General features: G+C 42.8%; 1 protein-coding gene across 5 annotated transcripts in view; it reads left to right on the forward strand.

Annotated features, from left to right (window-relative positions):
- The window catches only part of THRB (thyroid hormone receptor beta), a 300,896-nt gene that overhangs the window by 36,234 nt on the left and 240,926 nt on the right, over window positions 1-23,736 (forward strand). For 2 of the 5 annotated variants that reach the window (XM_074984450.1, XM_074984449.1), the window contains exon 2: window positions 2,119-2,245. The exons of the other annotated variants lie outside the window; for them this stretch is intronic. The gene's annotated coding sequence lies outside the window, so the exon portion shown is untranslated. The remainder of the gene's footprint in view (window positions 1-2,118; window positions 2,246-23,736) is intronic. 5 annotated transcript variants of the gene reach the window in all.

Here is a 23,736-nt window from a genome sequence, read left to right on the forward strand (position 1 = left end):
TAATAACTAGTATCAGAGAGGTAGCCGAGTTAGTCTGTATTTTCTAAAACAACAAGAAGTCCTGTGCCACCGCTCATCAGATGCCCACGAAAGCTTATGCTCCAAATTGTCTGTTAGTCTATAAGGTGTCACAGGACTTCTTGTTATGGACACCTAGGTCCATATTTGAATAGTCAGAAAGTAGTCTGTGTCTTCCCTAAACAAAAAAGCAGTCGTGTAGCACTTTAAAGGATAACAAAATAATGTATTGGGTGGTGAGCTTTCATGGGGCAGACTCACTTCTTCAGTTCTTTCACTTAAAGCTATCAGTTATTCTTACAGATCTTCAGGCTTCTACTCAGAATATCTGGAAGTAAACATTTTAAAATGTCTTCTACCTTAGAGTAAGATAAGATGAAAAACTTAGAGTCTCCTACAGAGCAAGGTATTGAAGTGCTATTGTGGATTTGCAATGTAGTCAGCACTAGTAATACGAGAAAGGAAATCCATGGGATGAGTTAAGCAATAATAATTGGGACAGGGTATTTCACAGCATTCAGACTGGCTGGAGATGGTGAAGACCCAAATCTTTTCCTCAGACTTTTAACTCAGCTAGTCATTAATTAGTGGTGAATGCCCAACCTGCCCATCTATATTTTCATGGTTTACAATGGTAACAACAGTGTAACAGTATGTTGCCTAATTATACGTAATGAAAATTACAAGTTACATGCTATGTCATATTTACAATACTGTTTTTTGTACAATAGCCAGTAGACATGTAGTATTTCAGCATTCCATTTTGTTTACAACTGTAACTTATTTAACTATGGAGAGAGGAATAACTAATTTAGTTTGTGCTAAGCTGTAGCTATTGTGTGCGGTTTCTCCCTGTGTATATGTAAAAATGTGGCACAAGCAGCATAAATTTAATCTGTATTAAGATAATATGTTAGCTGTGATGCCTATGCAACGTTGTGAGTGAAACACTTTTTGAGGAGGAGTTGTGAGCAATGCAGGTTTCTCAATATGAGGTCAGTGTGAGGTCATGCTTCTTCATCCTTACCTTTCCCCCCATTGTTGGGAGGAGTGAACTCCAGAACTAGACAGATAAAACGTCTGCATTAAAAAACAATTCTTTTTCAAGTAACATTTGCATGCACTGGCCTGATATGAACTGAACTGAAAACCTTATTTTTTGGATGTAAGTTCTGTGCAGGAATCCAAAACATTTACTAAGTGCGTGTGCATAGATGGAGGTTGAACCTCTCTAGTCCAGCATCATAGGGACATGACCAGAGCCAAATGAGAGAATTTGCTGACCTTCAGGAGATCTATATTGTCTAGTCCATTACCAACACTTCCACTGCTTACTGGGCTCTTAGAAGATGTTTAGGGATTAAATTAGAGCTAAATCACAGAACAGAACACTGAGAGCCAGGACTGGTGGCTATACACAGAATTTACGGGACCAAAGAAAACTTGGCCACACCCATGATAAGAGGTCATCTGGCTGGCTAAAATCACGCCGAATTACAGATGTAGCCGGACTAGAGAGATTTAACCTATAGAGATTATAAAATCTGATTCTTGAAAGTAAATTATTCTTTTGCTTAAGTGGCAAGATCGGTTTTCAAGGGCTCTTCTCTGAAGGGATGTATCTCATGACATGCCAGACATGTCCAACGCCCACTGAAAATTTAGTGGGGACTGAGGGCACAGGGTAATTTGAATGAGCTCAGCTCTTAGAGGACTGGGACCTCTGGCCCTGATAGAAAGAGTTCCATTGACTTCAGTGAGCTTCGAATGAGGCCTTACCTAAGAAGAATTCACCAGTAATTTGTAAGGAATTTAACTGTGGGTAATGTGTGCATTTGAAATGTCATCAGTTGTGTCAGCTGTTGCAGGGGAAGCAGAGGACTGCACATAGGTCTTAGAACAAGAGTCAGCAAACTTTCCAAGGACGAGTGCTGAAATTTGATCTTTTGACCTCTGTGTACGGTCTGAGTGCCGGTGATACTTTTTGAAGTCATTAATAGTCCTGCTTACAACAGCTTCATTAATAAATAAATGAAGATGCAGAGCTTTACCGTTTAGGTGGTGGTTGGTAGCATTAGCTGGTCTTTTCTTAATCCACAGGTGGCATGGCTTTGAGCAAGCTCCCAGATGCATGTAGGTCAATGGTTGGGCTGTGCTTCCTACTCAGGTGCCACTCTTTGCACCCATGTTGGGGGGTGCTGACTCCTGTCTTAGAAGTTAAAAGCAGGTGAGCTTGCACTGTGCATTTGTATTTTCATTTTATTAGTGTTTATACAGTACCATTGGTGTGAATGGTGTGTATTGGTCTTCTAATATGTCTGGTAAAGCACAAAATGACAGGTGAGGGATGCTGGATGTGAAACAACAAACATTTTTATCTTTTCCTGTTATTTATCCGCTCCTATTCAATGTTTGTGTAACTGTGGTTTGGTTTTAAGTGCTGTTTGTTTGCTCTTCTAAAAAAATTGTTCCTTAATCCTGGTCTATTTGCCTTGTATCTTAAGGGACTTGTGATTCATTGTTTATTTTTGGGTAATCACCTTTTGCACATAACTGGTCTTGTGAGGGCTAAGGTTTTGTTACCTTTTGTAATGGATGGAAAGTAAGCTCATTTCTCAAAATCAAGATCCCTACCAAAATAAAATACCTTCTGCAAACTAAAATCAATCCCAGATATCAAGCCAGAATAAATCATGTTTTTGAAGGAACAAAACACTTACAAATCACACAAACCCTAACAAATTCCATAATTCTGCTTTTCAGGAAATGTACAATGGTAGATAGTAATACAGTATTACAGAATGAGAAGCTAATGTGTTCTAAAAACTTGTGGAAGTAGAAAGAAAGGAATCTATCACACATAATTATGAGAAAATAAGAAATTTAACTCCTCCACCCTCTTATTTATGAAGACAAAAGTAGATTTCTTAAAATCCATATATTTTTATCTCCGTGGTATCGTATCTTTAGTACTTGTTATTTAGGATTTATCTGGTGGATTATACTTGTCCTTGTTGAAACGGCTATCTCTGTTACTATTGTTCTTGTTGGGTTGTCTTAGGTCAGGGGTCTGCAACCAAAATAGCGAGAAGAGCCATTTTTTTTGAATTCAGGTACAAAATCAATATTTCAAGAGCCGTAATGCACATGAATACAAGACAGTTCTTAAGCTCAGTGCTTTGCGCATTGGCCTGCTAAACCCAGGGTCATGAGCTCAATCCTTGAGGAGGCCATTTAGGGATTGGGGCAAATAGATGTCAGGGAGGGTGCTTGGTCCTGCAAGGAGGGCGGGGGACTGAACTAGATGACCTCCTAAGGTCCCTTCCAGTTCTAGGAGATGCATGTATGTGATGTATTCTTGCACGTACATAATAAATAATGTTAAACCATCCTTTTTTCACCCCTGTTTTCAGAACAGCTCACATACAATGATTTGTACCAGTTAGAAAGATGTTACCCCCATCTCCAGGCTTTAATCATCTCAGCCCCACACCTGTTGCCTACTCCAGGTTTTACCCCCCACATCCTGCAAACCATCCCCCACCCCCACGCTTAACCCCTGTCAGCCCAAACTGGTGTCCCCAGCCGCAGGATTTACCTGCCTGAGACAACACCTCGCCGCTGCTCCTCACTGCCACCTGGTGTTTATTTTAAGGACTGTTGGAAGGGAACTGACTGATTTCAGCTGGCGCCCTGAGGCGGGAGGGAGTCATTGTGCCAGGTGCACACCCTGGGCTCAACACAACTGCACCAAACTGCACAGTCCATCCCCACTTGCACTGGTTTGAGTGTGGCAGGAGGCTCAAGCAGCCCTTCGCATTGGGCAGCAGCTCCCATGTGACTGGGAGGCAGAGCCCTCTCACCCTCTGCCAGCCAGCAGCTGCCCAGCCTCCTCCTCCTTTTCCCCAGGGCGGGCTCAGCCGACCCCCCGCCCCAGCTCTCCTTCCCCCACATGCAGCGTGGGCAGCTGTCGGATTTCCTTAACAGGACTCCCTGCCGCTGCTGACTCCATTTGCAGCTCTGGAGGTGCCGCCGCTTAAACAAAACAAAACAAAAATTCCATTTTAATGGCGGGCTTTGTTTAAGTGGCAGCAGCCTTCAGAGTTGCAGGAGGAATTAGCAGCGGCAGCTCTCAGAGCCGCAGGTGGCTCTGGAGCCGCAGGTTGCCAGCCCCTGTCTTAGGCCTTTATGTTAAGGCCCATTACTTGAAAAAGATGGACATACACAATCAGTGACTTCTGTGTAAAGGACACCTCTTACTATTCAGTGCCAAAATCTGCCCTGTCTTTCCTGCATGCATCTCTTGTTGAAGTATATGAGGTTAATAGTAACAGCATATGTGTATTTCAAGGCATAACTGGGCCTTTAAATATTGTGCTAGCTATTGTGTATATATGCACAAATAATGGTAAAAAAATAGAGGAGGGAAACTTACATCATAAAATGAATAGGAAATCAATTTTTTCACATCTAACATGCTGCTGCCATAGAAGACTAAAACCATAGTGACAGCCTAGGGACTGACATAATTTAGTGATTAAGTACCATATTTCAAATAGTGTCAAGAAAATCTAAAGCCAAAGCAGAAGTACAATGCTCAACTAATGAAACTGCCTTTCTGTCTTTAGTGTTGTGAGCCAGAAAGTCTCTGACTGAAAGTTATTTTAACTTCCAGAAAGTTTTGTTTTCATTTTTTCAACCTGTGAGTATAACAAAGTAGACTCAAGCATAGTATTTGAAACTCATTCATATCTTTCAAGTTTTAGATTTACAATAGCCCCAACTCTTCCAATTTCTCCCCTCAGTGCTTCCCCCCCATCAGTTTTCTTTAGTGTGGTGTTAAAAATCATGTTATCATTTTGGCCAGCAACTTTTAAGATGCCTAATAAGCCTTTTTGGTGCCTTGTAAATGAAAATTTCTCCAGTGCATCTTACCTAAATAAGCCCACTGAAAAGACTTCCCTGGTAAAGGCCTGGCTGAAATTCATGTTGGAGAATTCTTTTTAGGGAGAAGCATCCCAGCAGTAGATCTGAATATATCTCTTTGCTTTTTAGCTTTTAGAATGGAAAACGGGGTAAGGAGATCTTCATGGGAAAATGTTTATATGCCATTACCATCATGTCCATGTCTGGAGTTTACACTGTAAGAGACAGGATTCTCCAACACTGGGAGCCCTAAAAAATGTTTGAACCTCTAAAAGAACTACATCTCTGTAGTTTTAACAAGAGAAAACCATCACCTTTATTCTAAGGCAACATAATGTGCTCTTATTTTCCATTATTTTTTTTCAAATTTAGAGTGATTTTAGAAATGAGCCAAAGCATCAGCCTCCGTAACACTGTACATCCAGTGGACAGCCTCAATCTTTTTAGCACTATTTTAAAATTTAAAACAAAACTGGAGGCTAAGATCAAGAGAACTGTATGCTCTGGGATTGGCATTGAAGTCCCCATTATTCACCTAAGGCTACAGCTACATTAGAAGCATCTGTCGACAGTAACGTATGTTGACAGCGTTGTGTCGACAGAAACTCTATCAACAGAACAACAAGAAGTCTTGTGGCACCTTACAGACTAACAGATATTTTGGAGCATAAGCTTTCATGGGCAAAGACCCGCTTCCTCAGATGCCCATCATGCATCTGATGAAGTGGGTCTTTGCCTGCGAAAGCTTATGCTCCAAAATATCTGTTAGTCTATAAGGTACCACAAGACTTCTTGTTGTTCTCAAAGCTACAGACTAATATGGCTACCTCTCTGATATCTGTCAACAGAGTGCATCTACACACAAAAGCAGATTGACAGAGCATAAAAACAGTAACATTTTAACATTTTTAATGAGGTGGATGAGCCTGAGACCCAGCAACCGATTGTGCTGAGCCCCCCTTATTAAATTTCACACTGTCCCCCACTATGTGCACCCGATTTAGAAGACCAACAGAGCGGCCAGCACAAAAGTGAGAACTTCCAGTTGTTGGACCTTTCATACCCATTAGACGTTGTAGCTCTCATACCATCCCAAGAAGTCTTCTCAGGACAAAGAACTGCAGTCCACAAAACTGGCTGTTTTAGTGTGCATCATCAGGCAGTCTGTTAAGCTACAGAGCTCTTACTTTCCCTATAGGGTGTAGGCTGGTAAATCAGGTAAAAGGGTCAGGATTTTTTCCCCAGTGGTCTGGCTTCTAGAGCTTTAGAATCTGAACTTTGTGGACACCAGTTGAAGGCCATGGCACATGATGAAAGGAAAGACTGAATACAAATGTTGAAAGTAGTAGGCAAGTTCACATGTGTTCATTGCTGGAAGAGTGACATTACACAAACTGAATTTGTCATAGCATAACCTGTGTTTTGGAGAAAGCATAAACATGTTTGGCAAGTATAAGCAATGTAGTGTGTATGAAGTCAAGAACTCATTCTTCTAGAGTTGCCTAATGACAGTAGCCATTGAGCATAAGTTTGAGGGCGAGTGGAGGGTTGTGTACTTGCCTGATAGCTCTGTCTGCTCTCTTACTAATTCAGGCCTCTTACTGAAGAAATCTTCTCAAACTCTGTGCCAGATTTACATTAAATTGTGAACATGGCTTGAACGTCACAGTCCTTATATTGCTGAATGAAAATTGCCAGCTTTTAAGCTCTTTGTGCATTGAATATTGAGTCCTAAATATGTGCCCTTTTTTATTTTTTTTGGAGGGGTGGCTGTCTGTCAAAATATATTCTGAATGTAAATGTGTATACCAAAATAGGTCACCCAAAAAGGCCTAATATTGGGGTTTATTAATGTGATAACACACCTTCTGGCCATGCACAGCATTGACATCTGTTCCATCAAGTGGAGCCGTCAGCCAGATCCTCTTGTCCAAATCACTGTTGTAGTCCCATTCTAGGTATTAGTCATAGGACCACTTTGGCATATGGGCTTCCCCTTATACTCAGCATGGTTAACTGGTCCTGGCTGTCTGGTGTTCTAGAAAACCCTTTCGCTCTTAAGTCTCTCAGAAATAGGAGGGAAACTCAGGCCCACCCAGTCCCGTGGATTCCAGTTCAGGACCATTAAACCAGGCAGGCAGAGTTGATCCTCGACAACTTCTCCTGAATCTGTGCCATGAGCTCCTTCCTCTTCTCTTTACTTCATAGGCTTCTCAAGCCTGTAGAGCTGTTCATGCCATCTCTGGGATTTTCTGTTTGGGTGGATTAGATGTGGATATCCTCAGATCATTTTTGTAGATGCGTATATAGAATTGGTATCTGACAGGACTCTATTTATGTGATCAATAGGTGGCATTTCTAAAAGCACTAAGTATCAGAGAGGTAGGCGTGTTAGTCTGTATCTTCAAAAACAACAAGAAGTCTTGTGGTACCTTATAGGCTAACAGATATTTTGGAGTATAAGCTTTTGTGGGCAAAGACCCGCTTCATCAGATGCATGAGTCATGAGTCATGCATCTGACGAAGTGGGTCTTTGCCCATGACAGCTTATGCTCCAAAATATCTGTTAGTCTATAAAAGCACAAAGGCATTCAAATCCCATTGAAGGTGTATCAGAGTTGCATACCTAACAAAAGGAGTGCATTAGGTACTTGGTAAACATTTCCAAAAGGCAACCATTTAAACTTTTTAATCTGAAAGTACAATTAAATCCAAAATTTTTTGGAAAACATGTTGGTTATCAGTAGGACTTCAAAATTTGAAAGTCAGTATAATTTTGTATTTGAGTTATAGCAGTGATAAATATAATCTTTTTAATGGCTGTGGGATTACAGCAGGCCTGCCGACAGGTAGGGAGGGAAAGGTGAGAAACTGCATAGTGGTCTGCTAGTGTGTCCACGGTGGCATCCAGAGACCCAGGCCCCTTTGAAATGCTGCAGGAGTGCCACTCTGTGCAGCTCTGAGAGCAGGGGAAGGATCCAGTGCTCTGTTGTGAGAAGCACTAAGGGCTGAATGCCCTCATTCTACCCCAGGCTCTGGCCCTTCTGGGGCACAGAGCTGCCCCGCTCCCCCTTGCTCTCAGGTCTGCAGTGGCTGTCGGCCTCACTGGATTAGAACCTCAACTAACACAATATACGACTGCAGAGCCTGGACTGGAACCCTCTTCAGCTAAGGTCAGAAACACCAGGCTGTATCACTTGAGCAAAGAGAAGGTCCCTGTTATGTGTCATAGCACATTCTATTATTCCTAACCTTCAGTCAGCCAATAGAAAGCAACATTCACGCTCATACTCACAAGCACATTCAGTCCTGCTTCCATGGCTACTTATTGTCCCTTCAAACTTTCCATACAATAAAATCTCATTGAAAATCAGCTATGTTTAAAAGATAATATGTTTTATTTCAGAAAAGTTAAGGATTTTTGTTGAGGCCTCAGTCATTCTACCAAATATCCAAAGGGAATTATTGATTCAAAAGTTTTTACTATGGACCTACAAGGAAAACAAATGAATGTAAGAGAGGCCATACTGCATCAGACCAAAGGTCCATCTAGCTGAATATCCTGTCTGACAGTAGCCAATGTCAGGTGCCCCAGAGGGAGTGGACAGAACAGATAGTCATCAAGTGATCCATTCCCATTCCCATTCCCAGCTTCTGGCGAACAGAGGCTCAGGACACCATCCTTTTCTATCTTGGCTAATGAATGTATGTAGTTCTTTTTTTAACCTTGTTCAAGTTTTGGCCCTCACAGCATCTTCTGGCATGGAGTTCCACGGGTTGACTGTGCGTTACATGATAATACTTCCTTTTGTTTGTTTTAAACCTGCTGCTTATTAATTTCATTTGATGATCCCTATTATTTGTGTTATGAGAAATAAATTGCTTATTTACTTTTGCCACACCAGTCATGTTTTTATAGACCTCTAACATATCCCACCTTAGTCATCTCTCTTCCAAGCTGAAAAATCCCAGTTTTATTAATCTCTCCTCATATGGAAGTTGTTCCATACCACTACTCATTTTTGTTTCCTGTTTCTGAACTTTTTCCGATTCCAGTATGTCGTTTTTGAGATGCACAACCATATCTGCATGCAGTGTTCAAGAAGTGGGCATACCATGGATTTATATAAAGGCAATAACATATTTCTGTTATATTATCTATCCCTTTGTTAATGATTCTCATCATTCTGTTGGTTTTTTTGACTGCTTCTGCATCTTAAGGGGATGTTTTCCAAGAATTATCCACAGTGAATACAAGATCTTTCTTGAGTAGTAATAGCTATTTTATGCCCCATCACTTCAGATATACAGTTAGGATTGTCTTCCAGTGTGCATTATTGAACATTGAATTTCATTTGCCATTTTGTTGCCAAGTCATCCAGTTTTGTGAGATCACTTCGTAGGTCTTTGCAATTGCTTTTGAATTAACTATCTTGTGTAGTTTTGTATCATCTGCAAATTTTGCCACCTCAGTCTTTACCTACTTTTCCAGATAATGTATTAATATGTTGAATAATACTGGTTCCAGTACAGACCCGAGGGGCATGCCACTAGTTGCCTCAATCCACTCTGAAAACTTACCCTTTATTTCCACCCTTTATTTCCTATTTTTAACCAGTTACCAATCCATGAGAAGACCTTCTCTCTTATCCCATGACAGCTTACTTTGCTGAAGAGCCTTTGGTGTGACACCTTGTCAAAGGCTTTCTGAAAATCTAAGTACACTATGTACACAGGAATGCCCTTGTTTTACAGGCTTGTTGAATCCATCAAAGAATTTTAGTAGATTGGAGAGGCATGATATTCCTTTACAAAAGACATGGTGACTCCTCCCCAATAAATTGGGTTCATTTATGTGTCTGATAAATCTGTTCTTTACAATAGCTTAAACCAGTTTTCCCAATGCTGAAGTCAGGCTTATAGCCTGTCATAGCTGGGATCACCTCTGAAGGCCTTTTTATAAAATGGAGTCACATTTGCCATCCTCCAACCATTTTACAGGTGCTCATTTAAATGATAGGTTACAAAGGTTCAGATTAAAGGAAAAAATTCAAATGAGGATTTTTAAATGAGCTGTAACTCAAACAATTTAATTAATTTTCTTGGAACTTCTCAGAAATATATTTTCCGCATTTACTGTGTACATGGCAGTTTTCTGGGAAAACTAATTATCCAACCCAGAGTTTTAGGTAACTCTAAACTACTTCCTCAAAATTAGAGTTAGCTGCAGCTTTGACTGTGGTAAGGCTACCATTTTTTTATTATAGATTTAATTAAGGTAGAGTGTGGATTAAGGGTAACTGAGATGCAGTTCCAAAAACGGTTATGGCCATAGTCCAAAAGATCTTTGCTTTGGTGTCAGTAGTGAGTTTGGATGGGATACCACCATTTATTCTTTGTTGTGGTGAGGTGGCTTGTGTGTCTCGAGGACATGGAGAGCTATGCCGATGGGAGCTACAGCTCCTGGAATGGTCACCCAAACTGGGCAGGTCAAAGGGTAGAGAACAGACAAATTTGGATCACCTCTCCACAAGGTGAAAGGGGTTGGCTTAGGGTTAACAACCCCTATCCATAAAAAAAAAACAAAACAGATGGTATGGAAACATCTACAAAGAACCCTACAACTACACAAGCCTTGGAGGTAGTTGGCAATCTGCTTAGTTTGAGTATGAAGTGTAGTAGGGAAAGCCAAAAGGAAGCTGCCCCACAGATGGCCCTTCTCTGACTCAGGACAATCACCCAGTTTGGTATGTGTAACATTTGGAGCATGTAGCAAGTGGGGAAAACAGCACAGATTGCAACAGAGATGAAACAGCACAAGCTTGCCATTTTGGCTGGTGTGAGATAAGATGGACAGCTACACCTGGCAACAGGTGAAACCCTCATCTACTTGACATGAAAAAGAGGGCACACCACAGACTGAAGCTGTGTGCTTGGTATTTTAAGAGAAGCATCTGGTGCTTTAATGTGGTAGATGGCAATATCATCATGCATCATCACAGCCAGATTCTACACCAGAGTATGAAAGGTACTAATTGTGCAGTGTTACATGCCAACCAGCAAAGCAGCTGAGGAATGTAAAACAGACTTCTGTGAGAAGCTACAAAGTGTGGTGAACCAGAAGGCAAAAAAGGATATGTAGATTTTGATGGATGACTTCAGTGTGAAAATTGGAAGCATAAATACAGGCAGAGGACAGACCATGGGCAAAGACGGCCTAGGCAACATGAATGAAAATGGAAAGCACTTCTGTCACTTCTGTTCCTTCAGTGGATTGGTGATCGATGGTAGTGTTTTTCGACACAAAAGAATCCCCAAGGTCACTTGGGTTTCACCAGTCCACCAGTCAGAAAACCAGATTGATCATATCTGTATCAGCAGTTCTTTCAGAAGATTGATGCAGGATGTCTGTACTAGAAGAGGGGCAGATGTAGGTTCAGACCACTGTTTGAGAATGATAAAAGTCAAGTTCAAGTTCAAGAGACACACCACAAAAACGAACAAGCCAGGATTGAGATTCAGCATGGAGCAGCTGAAGGGTATAGCGATGAACCAGTTTCCAAGTGGAGCTGTTCAACAGATATGCAGTTCTGACAAACCTCATCCAAAAAGATGCTACTCTGGGACAAATTTGGGAAACACCAAAACAGCCTGGAAAGAAGACAAGGTTTCACAAAGAATGGAGCACAGCAGAAACTGTAAGAAGAGTGAAGGAAAGAAAGAAAGAAAAGCAGAAGTCAACAACAACCAAACAAGAATAGACAAGATGGAATCTCAGAGACTATATTAAAAGCCAACAAAGAAGTTAAAAGGCTGTATAACAAGACAAGAAAAACTTTATGGAAAACCTTGCACAACATGTGGAACAAGCTGGAGGACAGAGAAACTTGAAAGAGCTCTATAACATGACATGGAAGCTAGCTGGGTCATGGCGTACAGTGGCTCAGCCAGTACCGGATAAGGAGGGGCCTGTGCTAATGAACCCAAGTGAACAGCTCAGTAGATAGAAGGAACGCTTTCAAGAGCTAATGAACCACCTTGCCCACATGGAACCTCCCAAGTTACCACTTGCAAATATACCTCTGCAAATTAACAGCAGAAGACCTACACGAGAAAAAATCAGAATAGCCATTGCCCATCTGAAAAGCGGAAAAGTACCTGGTCTAGACAGCATTCTTGCTGAAGCAGTAAAGACAGGTAATGAGACCTTAGTCATGATCTGTAATCTATATGGGAGACTGGAGACCCCACAAGACTGGAAACATGGCTACCTTCTTAAGCTTCCAAAGAAAGGCAACCTGAAGGAATGAAAGAACTGTAGGATCATCATCTTACTATCTCTTCCAGGAAAAGTGTTCAATAGGATTCTCTTGGAGGGAATGAAGACAGAAATCCATAAACAGCTCAGGGAAGAACAGGCTGGGTTCCAAAACGTGAACTCTTGTACTGACCCAATAGCAATTCAGAGTGATCATCAAACAGTCGCTTGAGTGGAACTTCTCTCTGTACATAACCTTCATAGACTTTGAGAAACAGGACAACAGCTGGGCATCAATGAGACATTCAGTGGACACTTTTCAAACAGCCAGAGGACATTGATTTTGCTTATGATGTTGCCCTCCTTTCACGCCCACATGAAAGCATGAAAGAAAAGGTCACAACACGAGACAAAACTACCTCGATGACTGGACTGAGCATTAACAAGGGAAAGACAACACAATGAGGATCATCTAGTCCAACACCACCACAATCACACTGGCAGGAGATGATGTGGAAGATGTGGAGCAGTTCACCTACTTGTGGAGTATTGTGGGCATAGATGGAGGAACAGAGAAGGATATCAATGCCAGGATAGGAAAAGCAACAGCTGCATTCAAGACTCTCCATCCCAAATGGAGTTGACAAATAATATCCCTGAAGACGAAACTGCAGATCTTCAACACAAACGTGAAGAGTGTGCTCTTGTATGGATGCAAGACCTGATGTACTAAAAAGTCTTCAGATCACAAGATATAGACATTCATAAGCAGATGCCTGAGGTATACCCTTCATGTCAAATGGCAAGACTTTATCACAAGTGAGAAGCTTTGGCACAGAGCAGGACGAGAACCCTTTGACGTTGAAATCAAGAGAAGAAAGTGGGGATGGCTAGGCTACACTGCTGGAAAACAATCATCCAGCACAGTCCTTCAAGCTCTCACATGGACTCCGCAAGGAAAACACAAAAGAGGAAGACCTCAGATAACTTGGAGAAGATCTCCTGAGAGGTCAACAACTGGCATACTCCTGGAATCACCTAGAAGTTTTCTCTTGAGACGGGGAAAGTGGAAGAGACTTGTAGATGACCTATGCTCCACTTGGAGTACAAGGGTTTAAGTGTAAGTGAAGTGAGTTCTCTCTTGGAGAAGTCTTTCTGCCAGGAAGGATTTGTCTTTCTGTGCTGATGACCTGATCTTCCTTCTGGGTGGGGCAGTTCTGCTCACTCCAGCAGTCAGCCAGTAGCTCTCAGTTGCTGCTTTTGAGTTTGGGTCTCTCTGAATAGTGGGCCTAGATTTCAAGGATCCTGAATTAATCTATCCTAAAGTGGAATGTCAATGTATTTTAACTGTAGCCCTGTCCTGTGTGAAGTGTGATGATCATAGATGCCAGTCTAAGGCTGGACTCTGACATACGTCTCATCTCTTTTCACTATGGAAGTATTATACAGCAGTCAGAATAGGTATGAGAAGACATTGTGTTTGGTTGCTAGAGACAGACTGTTCCATAGAGAAAAGCATCTGCTTATTTTAGGGTTTGCATAATCATAGCATCATAGGGCTAGAAGGGACCTCAAGGGGTTAACTAGTCCAGCGCCCTGCTTCAAGCAGGGTCAGTCCCAACTGAGTCATCCCAGCCAGGACCTTGTCAAGCTAAGACTTAAAAACCTCCAGGTGTGGAAAATCCACCATCTCTGTAAGCAACGCATTCCAGTGCTTCACCACCCTCCTGGTGAAGTAGCTTTTCCTAATACCCAACCTCATCCTCTCCTTCTGTAACTTCAGACCATTTCTCCTATTTCTGCTATCTGACACCACTGAGAACAGGATCTCACTACCCTCTTTAGAGCTCCTCTTCAGGAAGCTGAAGACTGCTATTCAATCACTCTTCAGTCTATTCTTCTGTAAGCTGAACAAGCCCAGATCCCTCAGCTTCTCCTCATAGGTCATGTGATCCAGTCCCTTAATCATTTTTGTTGCCCTCTGTTGAATCTGCTCCAGAAATCCACATCCTTTTATGCTGGGAGGCCCAAAACTGGACACAATATTCCAGATGTGGCCTCACCAGTGCTGAACAGAGGGGAACAACCACTTCTCTAGATCTGCTCAAAATGCGCCACCTAATGTACCCCAATATGCCATTGGCCTTCTTGGCTATAAGGACACACTCTTTACTCATATCCAGCCTTTCATCCACCATAACCCCTAGGTCCCTTTCTGCTGCATGCTGTTTAGATAGTCAATCCCCAGCCTATAACAATGCCTGGGATTCTTCTGTCCCAAGTGCAGGACTCTACACTTCTCCTAGTTGAACCGCATCAGATTTCTTTTGGCCCAGTCCTCCAATTTATGCAGGTCACTCTGGATCCTATCTCTACCCTCCAACATATCTACCTCTCCCCCTAGCTTTGTGTCATCTGCAAACTTGCTGAGGGTGTAATCCAGTCCCTCATCCAGGTCATTAATAAAGATGTTGAACAACACCAGCTGCAGAACCGGGCCTGGGGGCACTCCACTTGAAACTGACCTCCATCCAGATATTGAGCCATTGAACAGGCCGACCGTAAAGCCAGCTTTTTATCCATTGTGTAGTCCATGGATCCAATCCATACTTCCTTAACTTATGGGCAAGAATGTATTGGGAGACTGTATCGAAAGCTTTGCTGAAGTCAAGGTTTATCACATCCACTGACTTCCCTGTGTCCGCAGAGCCTGTTACCTTGTCATAGAAGCTATTCAGATTGGTCAGGCAGGACTTGCCATTAGTGAATCCATGTTGGCTACTTTTGATCACATTCCCTTCTTCCAAATGCTGCAAAATGGATGCCTTGAGGATGCCCTCCATTATTTTCCCAGGTACTGAGGTAAGGCTGACCAATTTATAGTTCCCTGGATTGTCCTTCTTTCCCTTTTTAGAGATGGGCACTACATTTGCCTTTTTCCAGTCATCTGGGATCTCTCCCGATCTCCAAGTCTTCAAAGATAATGGCCAAAGTCTTGGCAATGATGTCTGCCAATTCCCTCAGTACTTTTGGGTGCATGAAATCCAGATCCAGGGATTTGTGTACCTCTAGTTTCTCTAGGTAACGCAACTTGTTCCTTCCCCACAGGTGGCTGCGCTCCACCTTCCCATACTGCATTGTCTAGCATCGTAGTGTGGGAGCTGTCTTTATCCGTGAAGATGGAGGCAAAAAAAGTATTGAGTACTTCACCTTTTCTTACCTCATGTGTCACTAGGTTACCGCTCTCATCCAGTAATGGCCCCACACCTTCTCTGATAACCCGCTTATTGTTAACGTGCCTGTAGAAACCCTTCTTGTTACCCTTCGCATCTCTTGCCTGCTGCAGTTCCAGTTGTGCATTCGCTTTCCTGATTACTCCCTGGCATTCTCCACCTGTATGTTTATACTCCTCCTGAGTCGAGTGTCCGCGTTTCCATTTCCTATATGCATCCTTTTTGAGTTTAAGCTGACTAAGGAGCCAAGCTGGCTACCTACAATATTTGTGTTTCTTACTGTACAGCAGGATGGTTTGTTCCTGTTCCTTCAGTAAGACTTCTTTAAAATACGAGCAGTTCTCTTGAACTCTTTTCCCCTTCTTCTTCATTTCCCAAGGGATCCTGTTTATCAGTTCTCTCAGGGAGACGAAGTCTGCTTTTTTGAAATCAAGGGTCTGTATGTTACTGCTCACCTTTCTTCCTTTTGTCAGAATCCTGCAATCTACTATCTAATGGTCGCTGCAGCCCAGGTTTCCACCCACTTCTCTTTCTCTTAATAATAGAAAGGGAAAGTGTTACTGCAAGTTATACTAGTTGCACTAAATGCTAACCTGTTAAAAGCAATTTCGTTTTTTTCTGCTGTGCTGGGATATAGAGCTATTGTGTTCTGTACAATAGTGTTAAACCACACAGTGTCAACTGAGTTTAATTTTCCTGGCAGAAAGTCTACTTCTGCCAAACTGCTTATGACAGCTACTAGGAATGGCTAATGCAAAAGTTCTGTGACATCGAAGAGGTTAGGTCTTCCACTTATATCTGTGTGTCATCATTAATATTAATAGGGAATTCTGTATTGTGCTAGCAGAAATGTGTATACAGTCAAAGGGCAAATAAGTATTTACTAGTACAAAAATAACTCACCCAAATCCTTCAGTCCCTGCACAAACAAAACTCTACATAGATTTTTGCTTGGCATTTTGGTAAATAGCTCAGGTTTGGGCAGGAAGTCTGTGCAGTCATTGCTATAAATATATCTATTATTACTTTGTGTGCTGCTTGCTTACTTGCTTGTTTTTATTGGTGCACATAGGGACCCCCCTCATGAACCAGGCTTTCATTGTTCAGTACAAGCTCAGGACAAAAGGCTTCCCAGAGAGTTTACAATCTAAGTAGAAGAGAAGAGACATCAAATGGATACAGACTGGTAGCCGAAGAAGTACAGAGAAACTGTGCAACAATAGTGATCAGAAGTGGTAATGCCACAGTGGTATGCTTGGAAGTGGTAATGCCACAGCAACAGTTTAACCATTGCAATATTTTGTAGACCTCTGAGTAAGGGAGAATTTGAAGAAGGTATTTAAAGGTGGAGAATGATAGGGTTTTAAGGAGCCCTGATTACTTGTGAGGGGCGGTGTGGGAGAAAGCAAAAAAAAGTTCTTGCTTGAAAATGTAGCTGGGAGGCAGTGAAGGCTGGCATAATGAGTCCATCAGAGGTAGATCATCAGTTCTCAGTGAGAAGTGATAGGGTGGGGACACAAGGGCCTGTGTTTAGCACTAAATTTTCATTTTACATAGATGGATGTGTTTTAGCCCATGTCTGCAGTAATTAGCTTACAATGGTGCAGCTGACCTGATGCAGCTGTGCTGCTATAAGATTGCTTGCAGGTGAGTCAACAGCCTCACTGGGCCCTTGGTAAGGTGGGGGGCAGCTCTGTGCCCCCAGGTGGTTCAGGGCAATGAGCGGAAAGGCAGGGCTGTGGGAGCTAGCTCTCAGTGTCACCTGGACCATGCCACCCTCACCCCAGCACCCTCTAGAGCATGCCATCCAAGGTTATGCTGTGGGACTCATGGGGCTCTGGAAGTGACATAAGTAAAAGCAGAAGCACTGACTCAGTAAAAGCAGCAGCAGCTGTGAGTCCCGGACCCCTTTGAATTGCTGGGCCCCAGGGCAGCTGCTGCCTTAGTGCCCATCCCCCGACTGATCATTTAGTGGCTCTAGGCCAGTGGGAGAGAGCTGTGCCATCAAGATGATAAAACATAGGTACTGGAACTGGGGGTGTTGCTGCACTCCTTGGTTTGAAGTGCTTCTCATCTATCCCACTGCGTAGGAAAGATAGAAAACATGGCAAAAGACTGCCTTCGCTTAACCAGGAGATCTTGCATGATCTCAAAATAAAAAAGGAATTGTATAAGAAATGGAAACTAGGACAAATTACAAAGGATGAATATAGGCAAACAACACGAGCATGCAGGAGCAAGATTAGAAAGGCTAAGGCACAAAATGAGCTCAAGCTAGCTACAAGCATAAAGGGAAACAAGAAGGCTTTTTACAAATACATTGGTAATAAGAGGAAGACCAAGGAGAGGGTAGGGCCATTGGTCAGTGAGGAGGGAGAAACAGTAACAGGAAATTTGGAAATGGCAGAGTTGTTTAATGATTTCTTTGTTTCGGTCTTCACTGAGAAATCTGAAGGAATGCCTGACATAGAGAATGCTAGTGAAAAAGGGGTAGGTTTAGAAGTTGAAATAAGAAAAGAACAAATTAAAATTTACTTAGAAAAATTAGATGTCTGCAAATCATCAGGGCCTGATGAAATGCATCCTAGAGTCCTCAAGGAGCTGATACAAGAGGTATCTGAGCCTTTAGCTATCATTTTTGGAAAATCGTGGGAGACGGGAGAGATTTCAGAAGACTGGAAAAGGGCAAATATAGTACCCATTTATAAAAAGGGGAAGAAGAATAACCCGGGAAACTACAGGCCAGTCAGCTTAACTTCTGTGCCAGGAAAGATAATGGAGTAGGTAATTAAAGAAATCATCTGCAAGCATTTGGAAGGTGGTAAGGTGATAGGGAGCAGCCAGCATGGATTTGTAAAGAACAAATCATGTCAAACCAATCTAATAGCTTTCTTTGATAGAATAACAAGCCTTGTGGATAAGGGAGAAGCGGTGGATGTGGTATACCTAGACTTCAGTAAAGCATTTGACACGGTCTCACATAATATACTTATCAATAAACTACGCAAATACAACTTAGATGGGGCTACTATAAGGTGGGTGAACAACTGGCTGGATAACCTTACCCAGAGAGTAGTTATTAATGGTTTTCAATCCTGCTGGAAAAGTATAACTACTGGGGTTCCGCAGGGGTCTGTTTTACGACTGGTTCTGTTCAATATCTTCATTAACGATTTAGATATTGACATAGAAAGTACACTTATTAAGTTTGCAGATGATACCAAGCTGGGAGGGGTTGCAACTTCTTTGGAGGATAGAGTCATAATTCAAAAGGATCTGGATAAACTGGAGAAATGGGCTGAGGTAAACAGGATGAAGTTTAATAAGGACAAATGCAAAGTGCTCCACTTAGGAAGGAACAATCAGTGTCACACATACAGAATGGGAAAGGACTGCCTAGGAGTGAGTACAGCAGAAAGGGATCTAGGGGTTATAGTGGACCACAAGCTAAATATGAGTCTACAGTGTGATGCTGTTGCAAAAAAAGCAAACATGATTCTAGGGTGCATTAACAGGTGTGTTGTGAACAAGACACGAGAAGTCATTCTCCCGCTCTACTCTGCGCTGGTTAGGCCTGAGCTGGAGTATTGTGTCCAGTTCTGGGCACCGCACTTCAGGAAGGATGTGGAGAAATTGGAGAGGGTCCAGAGGAGAGCAACGAGAATGATCAAAGGTCTAGAGAACATGACCTATGAAGAAATGCTGAAAGAACTGGGCTTGTTTAGTTTGGAAAAGAGAAGATTGAGGGGGGACATGATAGCAGTTTTCAGGTATCTAAAAGGGTGTCATAAGGCAGAGGGAGGGAACTTGTTCTTCCTTGCCTCTGAGGATAGAACAAGAGGCAATGGACTTAAATTGCAGCAGGGGAGGTTCAGGTTGGACATTAGGAAAAAGTTCCTAACTGTCAGGGTGATCAAACACTTGAACGAATTGCCAATGGAGGTGGTAGAATCTCCATCACAGGAGATATTTAAGAAGAGGTTAGATAGATGGCTTTCAGGGATGGTCTAGAAAGTGCTTGGTGCTGCCATGAGGGCAGGGGGCTGGACTCGATGGCCTCTCGAGGTTCCTTCCAGTCCTACTCTTCTATGATTCTATGTACAGAGATGACAGTTTGGTTCAGTGGTTATCAGCAGTGGCTCTATATGAACTGTACCAGCACATCAGTAACACCACTTCCACTTCCCTGAGGTGTGGTTGCTGTGTTGGTGGGAGAAGCTCTCCTGCTGATATTGTGTTGTCCACACTGGCACCAGTGCCAGTGGCACTGGAGGCCCTGTGGCAAAGTGTGGAGGGGTGTGGCTCAATATCCCCGCAAGGGACAGAGCCTTGGGCGGAAGGGGAGTGGCCAAGGGCAGTCAGCCGTTCACGCCACCTGGAGCACAGTGCTGGGTCCCCCCAGCCCTCAGAAGCCAAGTAGAGTGGTGGATTGTGACTTGTGTGGCATTTCAAAGGGGCCCTGAGCTCCCCCAGCCACCACTGATATTGCAGCTGCAGCGGTGGCTGGGAATTTTGGGCCCCTTTGAAATGCTGGGCTTCCATGCAATTGCCCCATTGCCCCTCCCTTTCCTGTCAGAAGGCCTGACTGGTACTTATGTCTCTTAGGGGTGTTTTTTCATACTCTTGAGTGCCATAACATATACCCACAAGAGTGCTAATGTAGCCATAGCTTTTGTGTTGATCTTCCAAAGCAGCTTCTACACTTCTGTTTCAGAGATCAGAGTTCACTGGTTATTCCTAAGTGAAGTTTTGTTATATTCCAATACATGAACAAGGCATTTTACTTTCCTTTCACTTATGACAAGGTGACAACACATTGCATCTGTTTATCTTATCATGTAATAAACAGGCAGATGTCATTTGATCTCTCAAAATGCAAAATATTAAAAGGAAATGTAAGTGATTATTTTCTGTCTAAGAAAGACTGTGCAGATTTTCTGTAGTTCCTAGTTAGAAAATATCCTTCTATTTTTCAGAAAAAAAGCCACCCTGCTGGCTTTTTTTCATTTTTTTTAATCTTTGTGTCACTGAAATATATACATGAAGTAACTGATGATTTGAGCGACTCAGTGTTGGAGAGAACAAATTGAGACATCTTAAAGTATGCCTCATTTCAGATGGCATGAGCTTAGCAGTTGAAATCAGCCCTGTTTTAAGATGGCTCAACTTGGGCACGAAAAACTTGAGGCATCCAAATTCATTAGATGCCTTTGAAAATGTAGGCTATTAGGCTCTATTTTCTGGCTGTATGACAAGAAACTGTACTTGATCAAAAATGTTAATAGGGCAGTGACGCTCTGGTTTCCCATCTTATTTTTCAGTGTTCATAGTGTTGAATTTCTGGAGTGGTTGTTTCTCATTTTTAATTTTAGTAAATGTAAAAGATGCTGTACACTGATGTTCAGTGTTTACTAAATGTCCTTATATGAGTTTCTATCATTACACGTAGAAGATGAGTGGAGGAGGAGGGGGAAGCAACTTGTTCAATAGATTGAAATAATGTTAACTGACAGTTATTCCAAAGAAAAATGTAAACATTGTCAAGAGTTATATAGTAGCAAGATTAAAGAATAGAAAGTGAAGAAAATTTGGTTTCTCCAGATTCCTCAAGATCAAGTGTGCCATTGAATGACAATTTGTCTATTGACAATGAAAAGCAGAACACTGAGTCTGATGTGGCAAATGCGACATTTTTAAGGCCATCCTTGTCATCAATAAATAGGTACAATGATAATGTTGAAGAACTGCTGACAAGGATTCACGTTTACTTCATTTGAAAACTGTCTCTGTTTGTCTTCAACACCTAAATAATGGCAGAGATTGATTGGCTATTATTCATAAAAACAAAAAAATTAAACTTCATGAGAAAGTCACAACTCCTGACAGCTTTAAACTTGCAGGGTCATTATCAGCTGTTAGAAGTAGAGAAACAGAGGAAAAAGTAAAGGAAAAATAAAAATAATGAACTTCCACATTCCAGCAAATTGGTAGATTGAGTATCAGAAATATCCAGAATCCAGGAAGAAATGTGTTCATACTTTTGATTTTCCAAATTGTTGAAGATGCCACCCAAGAGTGGAAGGTACAGTATCACAAGGAAGTCCCTATTCAGACAATGGAAATAAAATGAAAAAGGGAGTGGGGGGAAATTCTCAGGGACAATCACTCTAAACTCCTAACTTAGAGGCCTTCAGCCCAGTATTTAACCTCATAGGGATAGAAGCAACACCATACTAAAAATTCTACAACCAGTCACCCTTTTAGTTAGTTGAGCTTTCTAGAGATTCACAGTGGATTTCTTAGGAAGATTGTGACTCTGTGTTTGAATCCAGCTACTGTAAACTTGTTGAAATGTTCGTTGGGCAAAGATTTTGATTGAAATACAATAAACCCTTGATTTAACAGACTAATGGGGGGCAGGGGTGTCCCTAAATGCTGGAAGTCTGTTATAGCCCAATGGTGATACTGTATGATGAGGCACCGACCTTCCCAGCCCATCACTCACTCCTGTCCTCTGCCCCTCTCCCAATTACCAGGAGAGGAGCTGGATGCCGGCCTGGATTTTCTTCCACCTCTCGCTGCTGTGGCTCCTCCAGCCCCCAACTCCAAGCCACCCACACGAAGGTAGAGTGTGGCCGCCCCCAGCCTGCCAGCGAGCAGCAGCCTCCGACACCATGGCTGCTGCTCAGCGCCATTTCAGACAGAGGCAGCTGGGTGCTGACATGCTGCACGTGCATGGGGTTGGGGGAGGAGAGCTCCTGTGCCGTGCTGCAGCCCCCCCCCCACTCCGGCTCCTCTGGCCCCAATGGCCCCAGCCACTGTGGTGGGCGCAGAAGCCACAGCCGTTCTGGCAGCTCCTCCAGGCCCAGCAGCTGCTCTAGTGAGTCTCCAGCATTTATTTAGGAGGGGAGCTGGGGGCAGAGGGCTGGCAGACAGTGTCCATTATTTCCAAAGTCTGTAATAGCAGGATCTGTTAAATTGGGCGTTTACTGCATGCATTTTCCACAACAAGAAAATTTCGCCTTATCTAATTAACCAAAGAACTGAAACTGTGAGTACACAAAATTAAAAAATGATTCAAAGAAGTGATGGAACATTTCCACTTCATATTCCAAATGACTAATACCAAGTACAAAGATTGTAAGATGAGCCTGAAATAGTAAAGGGAGGTTGAAATACATAACGTAATTCTGAGTTCCTTCCTTCTCTCCTAACATGTAAAAGTCAAGACCCCGCATTCTATTCCCTTGAAACTAATGAGGGTATACATATATCATGAAAGCATAATTTACAGACAGTGGGGCTGCCTCTTGTCTTCGTGGTCACTCGGTAATGAGTAGGACATCTTCATGTCACCCTCCTGTTTGTGAGTCCATTGATGGCTGGTCAGCCCAATTCTGGAGCCCAGATCTCATCATGGAAGAGGCAGGTGTTGGTAGCTGTTGGAGGGGCACAGGGCAGTTTTTGATGCTCTTTTCTTCTTCTCCGCCTCTCCTCATCTGCACTCAGGTGGGACCTCTCAAATTGTGCCACCCCCTTGTGGAGTACCGTTCTCCACTGGGGACGGTCTTGGGCAAGGTTCTCCCAAGTGTTGACACTGATATGCACTTTTTCATGTGTGCCCTCAGCATGTCCTTATATTGCTTCTGCTGGCCTCCAGTGCTCCTCTGTCCATCCATACCACGTGACCACTCCGACCAAGTTGTTGATCAATGATAAGGGCTCCAATGCTGGTCATGTTTGACTCTTACAGGGTGCTAGTGTTTGTGCGCCTATCCTCCCGAGATATATTAAGGATTCTCCTGAGGCAGCATCGATGGTATTGTTCAAGTGCCTTCAAATGACACTTGTATGTTGTCCAGGTATCATGTCCATATAGTATTGTTGGAACAACCACTGCACGGTATACAAAGAGCTGTATCTTGGGATGGATATCCCAGTTCTCAAAGATCCTTCATATCAGGCAGGAGAAAGCAGAGCTTGTGCAGCTCAGATGATGCTGTATTTCCACATCAACGTCACCTTTAGTGGAAGGATGAATTCTTCTTCGAGTGGTCCCCGTGGGTGCTCCACAGTAGGTGTCGGGCTCGCCCCGGCGCCACAGCTCGGAAAATCTTCAGCAGTCTCCGTCGGGTCGCGCATGCGCCGATGCGCATCGGCTCTTTGCGCGCTTACGGTCACGTGCGCGATCCGGTACCCGCCAGTTCCTTCTCAACCGCTAACGGCTGCAGACGGAATCCTCTCCGGCTCCAACGCCTGAGACAGATAAATCTTATTTTTTTCTCGTGTTAATAGTTTTTA

This window comes from Carettochelys insculpta, chromosome 2, assembly GCF_033958435.1.
Source record: "Carettochelys insculpta isolate YL-2023 chromosome 2, ASM3395843v1, whole genome shotgun sequence".
NCBI classification, from domain to species: Eukaryota; Metazoa; Chordata; order Testudines; family Carettochelyidae; genus Carettochelys; species Carettochelys insculpta.